The sequence below is a fragment of the Lonchura striata genome, chromosome 2 (assembly GCF_050655825.1).
Source record: "Lonchura striata isolate lonStrDom1 chromosome 2, ASM5065582v1, whole genome shotgun sequence".
NCBI lineage: Eukaryota > Metazoa > Chordata > Aves > Passeriformes > Estrildidae > Lonchura > Lonchura striata.
The window spans coordinates 27696622-27710065 of NC_140704.1; positions in this window are offsets into that span (position 1 = coordinate 27696622).

Below are 13444 nucleotides of genomic sequence, written 5' to 3' on the forward strand. Positions count from 1 at the left end.
AGAGAGGGAAAATTCACTGGAAGGGTGTAAAAGTTTAATGTAACAACAAATGCTGTAATCAGGTTTTTTAGTGTGTCAGATGTTCCGCCATAGTTTTTACATCTCTAAGGCACTGCAGAACATCTCTGCTGCTGCAGAATATTTTTGCAGTGACCATACAACAGACAAACTGGTATGGGCTTTTGGGTTGATGAGAATAGCATTTTGTTTAATTTTATTTCTTTTCTTAGTCTCCTGAACTATTTGAATAACAAATATTAACAGTATTACCTTACAGGGTAATCCATGGAGCCTTCATCTGACAATGTATCACACTTAAAAATTAGCTTCTAAATACATTCCTGGCATTCCAGTTTTATTTTGGGAAAGTCTTCTGGAGAGCCTTTCTGCGCTACTGATGATGTGATACTGAAACTGAAACATAAGTGGGTGGAATCTCATGCATTACTGCTTCTGGATAACTCTTCAACACCAATACTCCATATATGTATGATTAACTATATCCAGTAATCCAGACTCCAATTCTTTGCCATTATATCTTCAGGAAAGTTTCTGTTGTGAGGCTCCAGCAGATGTGGTCACATCGCCAGGCACTGTGGCCATGACCTCTGGTGAATTGCTGTAGCGCAGTGCTGCACCACAGGGGTTTTTGTTGCTTTTGTTACCCAAGCCTGCCCATTTGAACTATCTACTTGTGAATTCTATGCTGAAAACTCACAGTAATAAATTTTATCATTAGCATAAGACTGTCCACAAAAGGATCTTTTCAGGTGTGTAAATTGAAGGATGAACAATTGTGATCAAGTTTTCTTTGTGATCAAGTAAACCAAATCTGCTCTGAAAAACATTCATATTCCACAATTGCTAAATAGTGATGTCATCAGTGTAGTTTGGAGCTGATCTTACAATTGATGATGTCACAGCAGATCTTTATTTCTGCTCATCACCACTAGTCATGTGATGTTGCATTTTTAGCTTGAGATTAGTGAGCACTTTCGCCAAATAACATTGAGTGTCCCTGTGAAAAAAAGCATTAAAAATTACAAATATTGAATCCTTGTGTAACTAGCAAAGCATAGTCATAATTACGTAAGATCTGGACATATAAGTACATGCAAAGTTATGGAAATGTTAAGCTGTTAAAAACAAAATCCTCTTAAATGGCAAATTAACTTCTTCGGAGTTGATGTGATACATCGTGTAATAAATGTGTTGGTGAATCCCATTGGAAAACAAAAAGGTTTAAAAAGTAAATTATATATATAATAAATATACTACAAAGTGTGTAATATATAAAATATAAATAACTTTCACATACTTTTTATAATCTATATATTAGGTAATACATGTAATATATAAACACTCACAAAAAACCCCAATGTGTGTGTCTGTATATATATGTGTGTGTCCCCATAGAAATTATCAGGTAAGAAATACAAATCTGTTACTTTTGCTAGTACTTTACACTGAAATGCTGAATCTATATTTGATACATTGATAAAGTGGGTGGGTTTTTAAATATCCCCTGGACTGATAATGAGATTTGCATTGGTGTTGTACCTTTCAAAATGAACTCGTTCATTTCAAAGATGAATAAATACACATTTCACTGGGCTTCTGGCTTTCACACTTTGATCTTGGGCAGGAATGTTGCTTCTCATTTAATAGATTTAGATTCTGTACCTCTCTACTTGGCAGATGGTGACAGGAAACAGTGAAACCTGAAGAAATCACTGTCAATAGTTCTTTTAGTTTTGTTAGCAAAACGAAAAAAAATCCTCAAAAGGAAAATTAGCTCAGTCATAACAAAACTGTCTGTAAGTAGGTATCAGAGTGAGGAATGCTAAAGTAGATACAAAAATCAACTTTACAGCATTGTTTAGCTGTTGTTATCTCAAATTGAAAAGAAAATTTCTGGGTTTTTTTCTTTTTCTTTTTTTAACAGAAATAAGTGTCATGTAGTAGGGAGTTTTTTGTCATTGCCTGTTAAAAATACATTGGTATTTTCCTTGTCAACTTAATCATTAAAAAAAATAAAACAAATAATTTTAAGTAATTTCAAAATTAAATGCCCTTCTAATTAAGTATTAAATGTGCCATGTATAAGGAAAACAGTCATTCAAATGCAGCAAGAAGTAAAGTGTAATTAAGATAATGTTAGTAGAATTCCAAGTAGTTGGATAGAAAGATACACTGCTCTTTCCTAGTGGGGTTAAAATATGATTTATCCCTTGCACACTTAATTCTATTAAAAAATAATATAAAACAAACAGGAAGGAAGAGCTGTTTTATTAATGTAATACTCTACTCAAAGTCCAAAGCAATTTTCCAGAGACACATTTGTCTTTCATAATTTAAATATCTTGATCTTTCTTTTTATAGACTGTATAACCTGTAGATGTTTGTAAATTACTACTGCAATGCCTAAATCTTAGCATTAAACTGCTGATGCTGACTGAAATTTGGTATCCATTGAAAAAATTGTATTTTATTATGAATCAGAAGAAAATCAGGAGTTTTCTAGGAAGCCTGGAAAATGCTGATTAAAATATATTTGGAAACTCAAACTATAAGGATGTTATCAATGTATTTTACTCAGCCATAGGAGCAGGACCCCACAGGCAGCTTCAGTCCCTATTGTGGTTTGTGAGTGCAGGATCTGAGTTACAGAAAAACCCTGGAGATTCTATGAATCTCATGAGTATAGCTAAACCTAGGTTTTTGAAGACCTAAAGTTGGTTAAATCAGGAATAGGGTGTCTTGGTTTGAAGACAGGTGTCTGCTAAGGAAGACAGGAGCCTCTTCTACATTTGGAGGAAAATGTAAACCACCTCCCTCCAAATTATTATAATTCTGAAATTAAGGGGCTCTCAGACAAAGAGATGGGAGTAGGAATAACAGTTCTTTAAAATAAAAATAAAAATGCAGTTATACATAACAACACTGAGAGTCAGAATAAAATCTGACACCCTGTGGGTCAGGGTGTTGGTAGCAGTCCAATTGAAATGGTGGCTGCAGTCCTCCTGGAGTGGCAGATGTGGTTCTGTTGAAGCAGTGATCTTGTAGAAAGGGTATAGTCTTCCTCTGAAAGTCCAGTGGTGGTATAGACGGGCCTGGTCTTCCTCTGGGAATTCAGTGGGAAAAGGCTGCCTGTGGTGTGCCAAATTCAGGTTATTCCAGCTAGGAATGCTTAGCTCCTCCCCCTGGGCAGAGCATCTCACAATGGGATGATGTGGTTTTATCAGCCATGCAGCAAGACTCAATAGCCCATTAACAGCAGATATCTCCCTGGAGGGAGGATGGGTCCTGGAAGAGATAAAGAAAAGTTGCCCCACCTGGCTTTCACAGGTGACCCATTAACAGAAAATAACTGCCCCACCTGGTTCTAACAGATAGCAATGGAACACACACCCCTGTCCACATTTTGCATTGCAACCTAACACAGAGGCATTTGAATTCAGTAAAGACTTCAATATCAGACCAGTGGTTGGTGAATGATTTGTCCACTAGAAAACAATTAAAAACTATGAACTAGGCATTAGCAGTACCAAGTACCACTGCTGTTCTGACAGCCTTCACCCATCAGGTTTGCTTCTCTTCTGTGCATAAAAGTGCACTATAATCTTCACCTCCAGCACATGAAGAGGTATGTATATGTGTATGTATACACATATATGAACAAACATTTTAGCTAATAAGCTCTGAAGGCCCATGATAGAAGACATAAATGTTGATGGGGAAACTGAGTCTAAGGATTGTTCTGTTTTTCTGCTGATGAATAGGCTTTAATATCACATTGTTGAAACTACATTTTTGTGGAAGAGTTATTATGTAATGACTATCTCTGCTATATTTGTAATATACTGATGGTCTTGACAGATTTTCAGGATTCATATATTAACAGTCCCAGGCGGGGTGTCATGATGATAAATAATGACTGCATCATCCAGTGTTGTCTCTAGAGAGATGCTCCCTCCAGAACAGGGTGACTGAGGAAAAATTGCTAATGGCTCAAACTGAATTGACATACAGACTGAAGGTTTCATATGACAGTATTTCAAGCTAAAGGCAGATTCTGTATATTGGTATACATCACCTCTCCTCAGTGTGTTGTTATCCAAATAATTTCCTGACATACTTTATTCAACAGCTGTTCCTCCGACCTAATTTCTGCCTTCAAATGGTGCAGCATCCATTCATAAAGTGTGTGATGGAAGTGTCTGGCTTGTAGGCTGTATCTGAAAGGATATTAAGCAAAAACACAATGCCTGGAAGCCATGAGCCTGGACATGTCAGGTGGATGACACCGGAAATACAGTTTCTAGTTTAATTGTTTTTTGGCATGCATTGAGAGCGAATAGTAAAGTTAAAGTTTATACAAGTAACCCAAGTGTGCTTTCCTAAGATATCCAGGAATAAACTTTCTATCTGTTCATGTATGAGTCTTACAGCCTCACACTCCTTACACTGTCGTATCTAGGTACAATTTTTTGTGCCTAGGTCACAAAGCTGAATCAGCTGATAGTAGACCTCCAATGGCTGCCCAGGCCAGCAGCTGAAGTGGGACTCCAAAGGACGGAGGAAGAAATATTAAAACCTCCTATATTCTATGAGTGAAATACCTGATATCAACAAAACACATCCACTGACTTGAAGGAAGGAAATTAGAACCCGTTCCTCTTTGTGGGTTTCTAACCTCCCATTCCCCTCTGTGCTGTGGTGTTTTCAACAAAGCCATCTCAAGAATATTTTTCTTACATTAAATTTTTGCTATTCCCAGCAAAAATAATTTCACCTTTATGCTAGCTGGAGATTTTGTAACACATTGTTTTCCATATTGTCTGTGTCTGTTTATTCTCATGAATATGTCTGTGCACTCATCCAGAATACATGATTTATACATCAGATTATAGTGGAATCTGCAGCAAGAAACATGAACAGTATGAGGCCAATAGTATTCATTAAAAAATTGTTAGCAAAACTTTTTTCTATACCTCTGGCAAACTTAACCATTCAGTCAGAAATACCTTTTAGTGTCACATTCTGCATATACCCAGGTAAACAGTCAATGCAGAATAAAATGCTCTACTAGAAACTAACTATGGACTATGTGTAAGACCCAATACAGTCAGCAGAAGACTCACTGAACTGGGATTTTAAGGCACAACTTAGCTGAATCAAGGAAATTATTTTTTTTCTATATTTTGTTCATGTAATTGTTTACATATTTAAAAATAACTTTCATTAGGTATCTGATTTTTTAAAACTTTTGTGAAGTTTTTTTGAAGTTGTTGCAATTTTGTTGAGATCTTTGGTCAAACATTATGTTAAAATGTCACTGAAACTTTTAATATAATTTAAATAAGACAAGAAGCTGATTTTTTTTATTTTAAAGCAAAAAATAATGTTGTAGATTAGATAATGAGCTTTAAATTTTTGGTTTGGGCAATAATTACTCTGCCAAGGATTCTAATGTAATCTGGAAAGGCATGCACCTCTAGAGCTAAGATAACATTTTCTTCCTGCTCAGAAGCAGTACAGTGCTGGAACTGGGGAGGAGTTAAACAGGAGAGGCTGCTGGATCTAAATAATATCCAGAGGTTGAAATGTAATGTGAAATACTGTCTGGACACTCTGACCCATTCCATTTCCTTGTGCATTGGATGTGACAGTCCTGTTGGACAGCTGGAAAATAGCCCTGAGCTTTGTGCTTGTTCGATGTACCTTTAAGCTGCTCATCTGGAGAACTTGTCAGTCACATTTCCCATTGGAAATGCAGGGACAGAAGGACAGGGTTGCAGTGCCAGGGTGGCAGTGTCCTTTCAGTTTCAGGTGCAGACACAGTGCCCATCAGGAGGGTGCTCTGATACATCTTACACTTCTTGCCTTCTGCCCGAGTCCCCATGGCTTTCCACACTCTTCTGCCTTTTCCCAGCAGGTGCTCTGCATGTGCCTGCAGGTGCCCCATGGACATGGCATGGCAGGAGAGATGTGCTCTCTTACACATCTTGTGTGCATCCTGCAGCAAAGTCCCTTCAGCCTTTCTTGGGCAACCTCCATATCCAGTGTGACACACTCTGCTTGTCAGACCGCATCAGTGTGGGGATGTCATGTCCTTAGACAGAAGTTGTTTGTTTATTTAATCTTAATTTCATGCCTGCATTCAAGGCAGTGATTTTGTGCACGTTTACTCCCCCAGATATGCACACTCACATTCTTGGGTCATTGTACATTTAGCTGGAAAAAACACATGTATGGCTAATACACTGTTAATATTTAATCAAACCCTATTAAGATTCCCACCAAACTAATGTTCAGAAGACTGAACAGATTAAAAAAAATGGGCAACCATCATTACTTTTTAAAGTCTCAGGTGAACTAGGTTTATATAATATTACATATGATGGATAAAATACTGTGCAGAAGATAATCTTTGCCATGTATCTACATTTTCAGAAATGACAAATGAAAGAGCTGTGGGGGCTTGCTTCATACTGCATATATGGTTCCCATGCTGTTTTATATTGTTCACATGTACCTGGATGAGTTAGTGTCCCATCATAAATTCAAGCCTTCAAGCAAATTCTGACAAATCCTACATAGAATTTAATTATATTAGGAGGAAGAAACAAAGGTATTTCTTAGACTAAGAGTTTGCAGAGAAATGTAAGCTCCATCTCTCCTTGGGCTAGCTTGATGCAATGTACTGACTGCAGCCAGGCTTGAACCAAGCTCTAGAATTGTCAATGGGCTTTTTATCCTAGGTCTCCTGCTGAAAAAGGTACTTTTTTGGGGTTATAATTGAACTGTGAATTAACATTGCAAGACTGTCTATAGTCTCTGGTTTCTGTACACCTTCTGTTTGCACAAAGTCTCTTCTGAATTGTAGAAGAGCAAGTTGAATCTATTCCACACTTGGACAAAAAAAAAAAAAATTGCTATTTTTAATTTTGTGTGAACAACTGCTTTAAAGCATTTTATTACAGCTAATAAAAATGAAAGGAGATTTTCTCATGTAGACAAATTTACATGTCATGTGAGTGACCACACTGACAGAACTTAAGATTTCCACTTTCTTAGCTTCATCTTCAGTCTCTCAGGCTACAGATTTTTTCAGACTACTAAGTCTCAGCCATGGAGTTGAGATCAATGTCCAAGTTAATCTTCTGCATTCTCAATGCTCTCTGGAGAGAGATGAGTTTTTTCTGTCCCCATCTTCCCAGGAACTGGGCTGGTTTCTGCTGGGGTCTCACCACTGGTCCTGTTGTCAGCTTGGCTCATGGGCTCTGCACAGAGCATCCTTTTCCTGAAAAAGGTCTAGCAGGGAGATGAGTCCATCCCTGGCACATCTTCAGGGCACCACAATGCCTCTTAGTGTTAACAACAAGGGAGGGCTGTGCCTGAGTTCCTCCTGGTGGGAAACTGCCTAGACAAGTGCATTTACCCTTTCACAGAAAGACATTTACCGTATAGTTCCTCTGCACCCTAATTACCAAACTTCCTTCTTGTTCCCTGCTGCTGTGCCCCAGAATACTCTATGCTCTAATGGCTAAAACAGATCATTGCAATGCTGGTCTTAGTGTGTTTGTACTTCAGATTAAAGGATGTGGTTTTGACATCTGCTGAGCAAACCACTTTTTCCTTAATCAGCATGCTCTGCCCGTATCTGCTTAATCTCTTCTAAGTCTCCTGACAAAAATAATTGAGGCCACAATCTCAGAAGCATGGGCTCTTAGGGGATTATTTATGGCACTGACTAATTTGGGATTTATTTCTTAGAGGGATGCTGTGTCTGGAAATCTAGGCACCCCTAATTTTCCTTCCTTTAAGACTTTTGGCCCCTGTACTGTCAGGAACTTTCTCTTTTCTATGTTTCAACAGTAATTGTAGTGTCAGATAAATCAGTAAATCCTTTTGGTTAGATATTTTGCAACTGGACCATTTCTATGTGAAGTCTTCTGTAGTCCATAAAAGGTGGATTTCCCTACAGTGGAAGTACTTTTGACTTTTCTTTTTTCTATGATTATTAATTTTTGCAGCAATTGCAAAGACCTGAAACATCAGTTGTCTTCCCTTCTGTGTTTGTTTGGTGGTGTTGAACAGGTTCAAAGACAACAAGCAAGCTGGAGTCAGGCAGATAGACTGTGTGTGTACTTATTTGGGTCTCTAGAACCTAAAAGCTAAAATCTCACTGTCCCTGTTCCATTATGACTGTACTTGTTAGCTACTTCACTCACAGATTTGATTCATGTGATTTGGATTTGGAGATGCCTTGCAAAGCTCCTTATGTAAATGGAACTCGGCATGATGCAGGAGTCAAATAATTGAATTTTCACTGAACGTGAAAAACCTGACAATCTCTCTGCACCACGCCCTGCAGGTGAGGGACGTGGTCATGAATAAACAAGCTCATTCATGAGATACACAGGCATCTCTCATTAGTATGTGTGACTTTGATGCATAAGATTTGGAGCTGGTTTCTGAAACTTGTTTCACTGCTGAGTCACTCTGTTGGTGGCAGAGGATGGTATAAATCAGCCCCAGGTCCTGTGTCCTGCTCCACAGGTGATTGACCTCAGTGTAGTTATTTGCTCTCTCAATGTTGTAGTCTTCCCACATCTGAAAAAGGAGGGGTGAAAATTAACCCACCTTTTCTGGTGCCTGGACGCTAAGGAAGAGCAAGTTATGAATAATTTTTCTTTCCGAATTTCCTGATCAGCCTGTCTCCTATGGGAAGTGCTGAAACTTTTTATTCGCTTGGTGATTTCTTTGGAGCTACATATCCCAGGGGTTGTTAATGACATCACACAGGCAAGCAGATAGTCACACAAACAAAATTAAAGTTAACTTTTCCTGTTTGTCATCGCAGTGAGCAAACCTTCACATGCTGAACTCACTTTAGCTTTGAGATGAGGAGGAGGTAGATGGTATTTTGTGAATCTTTGGGAGGAGAGCGGAAAAAAAACAGTAGTATCAACAGGAGGGTCAAAAACCAGCAGGAATTGAAATCTCTGCTTTTGATATATGTTATCAGTTGTGGAGAGCAGAAAGAAACTGCAATGGTGCAGGAGCTTGGTTGCCGTCTTTAAAGACATATTTCTTTGGGGATTGCTGGCTCATTTCAGAAAAGTGTGGCTCCCTGACCTGCAGTGCACACTGGCTGAGTCGGGGACAGCAGCTGGGGCAGAGCACACCCAGCTCACTCACAGCTCACGGCACCAGGTGTCTCAGAAGACCCTTGTCATGATGTCCTCTGCTTTTTCTTTCTTCTTCCCAGCTGTTTCCATTAAACATATTTCACCTCTGGGAAATATCCCACTGGATGAAGCCTGCTTTCCATCTTGGCCATGCAAAGGTGAAGTCATGGTGGCCCTGGCTTGCTCATCTATGCCTTTGTGACTGCTCAGTTTATGGTGTTGAAGTGATACATGGAATAAATAAATAGACTCCAGAACTTGGGGTAGTTATGAAGTGGGTGTGTATTGTCAGCACCTGACACAAGTGAGATATCTCTCCCAAAACTTGTGCCACGAGCCTCAGTCTGACCCACACCTTTATTCCCAAAGGTGTTCCATATATAGTGCATTGCACAACTTTTCTATGCATATTCAACCCCTAGCCCCACCTGTCCTTGCCTCTCATGCTAAATAGGTCCACACCCTTCTAGGCATGCATGGTTTGTCATGGTGATCCTGCAGGGGTCTCTGGTGGTCTCTTGAGGCTGAAGACTGTGGTCTTCATGGTTGAACTTTTGAATATTTCTCCTTTTCATGTGCACTTTTGGTCCTTTGGTGCTTATCTGAGTCCCGTCTGTCAGTCTTGGTAGGCTTAGGGACAGAAAAGCCTCTTTATCTGGGTTCTTTGTATCTTTGGTCCTTTTTGGTATTGTTCTTTATGTAAGAAGCTTCAGAAATTTGCATTTTCTTATGCCCTTTGTACCATGGCAGAGGTTTCTTAAGTAAAAGGTTAAAATTTAACACATAACTCTACCAGCTAGAATATAAATGCTTAATTCATTTTGTTAACTTAAAGTGAACTCCAAAAATCTCTATTCCAGTGTGATTCTGTACAGGTGAATCGGTGCTGCAGGCCTTTGGCTTTACCTGTTTTCCTGGCTCTGAGGAGAGCCTATCACCTTTCCCAGAGTGGGAAGGAAAATTATGTTCCTTGCCAGTTTCTATGTTCTATAGAATAATTGTTTATTGTGAAAGGGAGGAACAAAATGTTTCTCAGCTTCTGAAGTATTCTTACCTTTTAGAAATATGCCTATGAAATACTCCAAATGTGAAACTTTTGTCTACATATTTTATCATTTAGCCAGAAGTGCCACTGTTGTGGAGAGGCTTCATTTATTACTTTGCTTAAGTGTCGAGTCCTCGTTTCTGGTTTAATCTATTTCAGACTTGAGCTCTTTGGGAAAAGGAAATGAAAGTGGGCTCAAAAGTCCTTTGTTTCCGAGTCCCTGGTTACCACTCAGGAAAATGCTTTTATGCTACAAATGGATAAAAATTACAAGGGTTCATTCAGGAATGTAACATCCATTTAATTGATCCATTCACAATCGCAAAATTAAAGACAGGATTTATTAGGCTTTGACATATGGGTTGAGTATGCTCCTTTTGTTCTAGATGACGTTTTCCTCCTCTCAAATTTAGCTAAAAATGTAATAGCTCCTCAGTTCAGCAGATTCACAAACCTTCTTTGTCTCTTCTTGGTCAACCATTGACTCTTTGTAAAGCCCAACAAGGAATCACAGTCTCTCAATGGACAGTCCCACTGTGCTGTGAAGTAAGAAAACCAAAAAGGACTATCATGAATTATAAAGTTCACTGAGATACAGCCACTGACAAGAAGAGTAATGGCTAGCTTCTAGGCTTTGCTCTTCCAGGCTTTTCTGTCTTTTTCCTTCACAAAAAACTTTCATTACTGGGCCACATAGGTGTTAATGGGCTGACAGTGTTTCCTGCGTTCATGGAGTGATGGAAAATCTAGCAAGTACTGTGGGACATGGACATTTTTCATGGCATCATGTTTTATTTTTAAGCTCAGAAATACCTGCTTTTTCAGATAAACATACAGTCTCCCTCAGACATGAAATGTACCTCCCGCCTTCTTCTTGACTGGGCAAATCACAGCTGCTGGGTCTGTTTTGAATCCATCAGGAGCAGGTTAATCAGATCCCACCACAATTTCAGTATTAAAGGAGAAACACAAACTAGATTGCTTGGAATGTGTGTATAAGATTGAAGGAAACATGGGCTAAGGTGGGCTTAGGGCATAGCCCTGCTTTTCCAGCCTGGGCTGTGCTAGGGGCTGAAGCCATGAGCAGCCGAGTGTAACTAGGTTTACTGTCACCTCTGTCACTTGGACCCTGCTATAGAGTCACAAGGACTGTTTCTGCAATGTCATGAGTGGCTGACAGCCATAAGCTGCATCAGCCAAACCATGCTACACAAAAATCCACATTATTATTTTGTTTATTTTAAGTTCAATGAGACACAAAAAAAATCCCACTGTTTCACCCCTTACATATGTCTGATTTTTTTTTTTTCACATTTTCAAGATAGCTGAGTCCCCTCAGACTAAGCTGCTTATGTGGGTTAGGTAAAAGACCAAACCTCTGGGCTATGATGTTGATGAATCCTCTGAAACAAACATCCTCCCACTGCCAAAGAACTCTTGGAAAAGGCTCGAGGTGTTTCTCACCAGTTCTGCCGTCTCCCCACAGCAACTCCAGCTCCCCTAGCAGGTTTCCCTCACCTCACAGTGAGACTGTCACATGTAACTACATCAAAAGCTCATCAAACTGCAGGGGCAGTAAGTGCTAGTGGTGGGCAATATAAATCCTTCTGCAGTTAAAACTGGGAAACTCATTTCCTAACCTCGATTTCATGTTTGCATTGTTTTGTCCCCAAGAGCATTGATAAGGACAAGTGCACTTTGTGGACGGCACTTTGTCAATTGTATCCTATTACATGCTGGGGGACAAGAGGCTTCTGCTCCACAGGTGGGAAGGTGCAGCCATTTCACGGGTTACATGCTGATTCCCAGAGTTACCATCTCAGCTTCTGCTGGCCTCCTAGACAGCAGAGAAGAGCTTTACTCAGCAGTCAGGGACAGCTCCCAGCCTGCTTCCTATTACCTGTCCCTCTTGCCATTGGTACCATGTACCGAAATGTACATTCTCTCACTGAATATTCACTGTTTTGAAAGCTGTTTGCAACAGAGCCATGTGAGGGAGCGTCTACTTCTTGCTTTATTTAATGCCCAGCCCTAAAAGTTTTGTTTAATTAACAGTGTATCTTTTAGAAACAGGCGTGATCCTTGTGAATAGATACCATGACTTCAAAGGCTACATGTTTATCACCTGGTTAATTAAAGGGGGCTTCGCCTAGGACAGCTTGAGTAATTTACCAAGAGAAAAACAGATTTTTCCATCCCTTGCAGCTTTATAGATACCAACTTTTAACAAACTGGTCAAACTTTCCATTGTAGCTTTTAAGTAATTTAATTTCTCCCCACTTTACCATCCAATTCTCTTAATTAATTGGGGTTCATAATTAGCTGCAGCATGCTTCATTCAGAGGAGCTCATTCAAATCACTTAGGAAAACCAATCCTTTGGCACCATTACAGGGAAATGCTTGAAGGTCTGCAAACCCCCCACATACAGATAACGATGGTGAATTTTTCTCTACGGTGTGTGCTTATTCTTGTGTTAAAAATGAAGTCAATTTTTTGCTGCATTTACTTCAAAGGAGATACACAGCCTTGTGCTACAACAAGTAAGGTAAGTGTGGTGGATGTGAGGTTTCCTTTTTGATGATTTTTTTAAGCTGTGACTGACATGACACCAGGATTTCTTTCTCAGCACTTTGCAGGACAGAACTGAACTGAAACTGAAGTCTACAACCCTTTATTTTCAGATGTTGTTGGAACAAATATAAAACATTTTAAAGTTTATTCATGTTTTTTACAGTTTGTGTTAAAGTACAGGTGCCGATTTAAAAGTCTCACCCTCCCTTCATCTTTTGTGGGACTCATGCTGAGGTTCTCTGAGTTGCTGAGCAATAGAAAGCATAGCTAGAGCTTTACATTGATTTCTATGTGAATTGCATATACATGGGAACCCTCAGATGCAGGCAATTTAGAGGGACATTTGCTGCCTCCAGCTATCTTGGTTATAAACAGTTTTCATAATGTTTAGTTTTGTTTTCTAATTTCTTTACTTTTTAGCAATATTGAACATGAGGGAGAAACAGTTTTGTTTTCTTTTTTTTTTAATGATTATTGTCTATGCTGATGACTTTTCCCCAGTAAAATGTAGGACAATTGATTAATGTTGTGAAAAGTAATTTGTGTTTTGTATAACTTGCCACTATTTCTCTGTTGCGTTCGTGTTAGGCTGCAGACTGTAAGCCTGATTTGAGGGGAAAATCATAAGT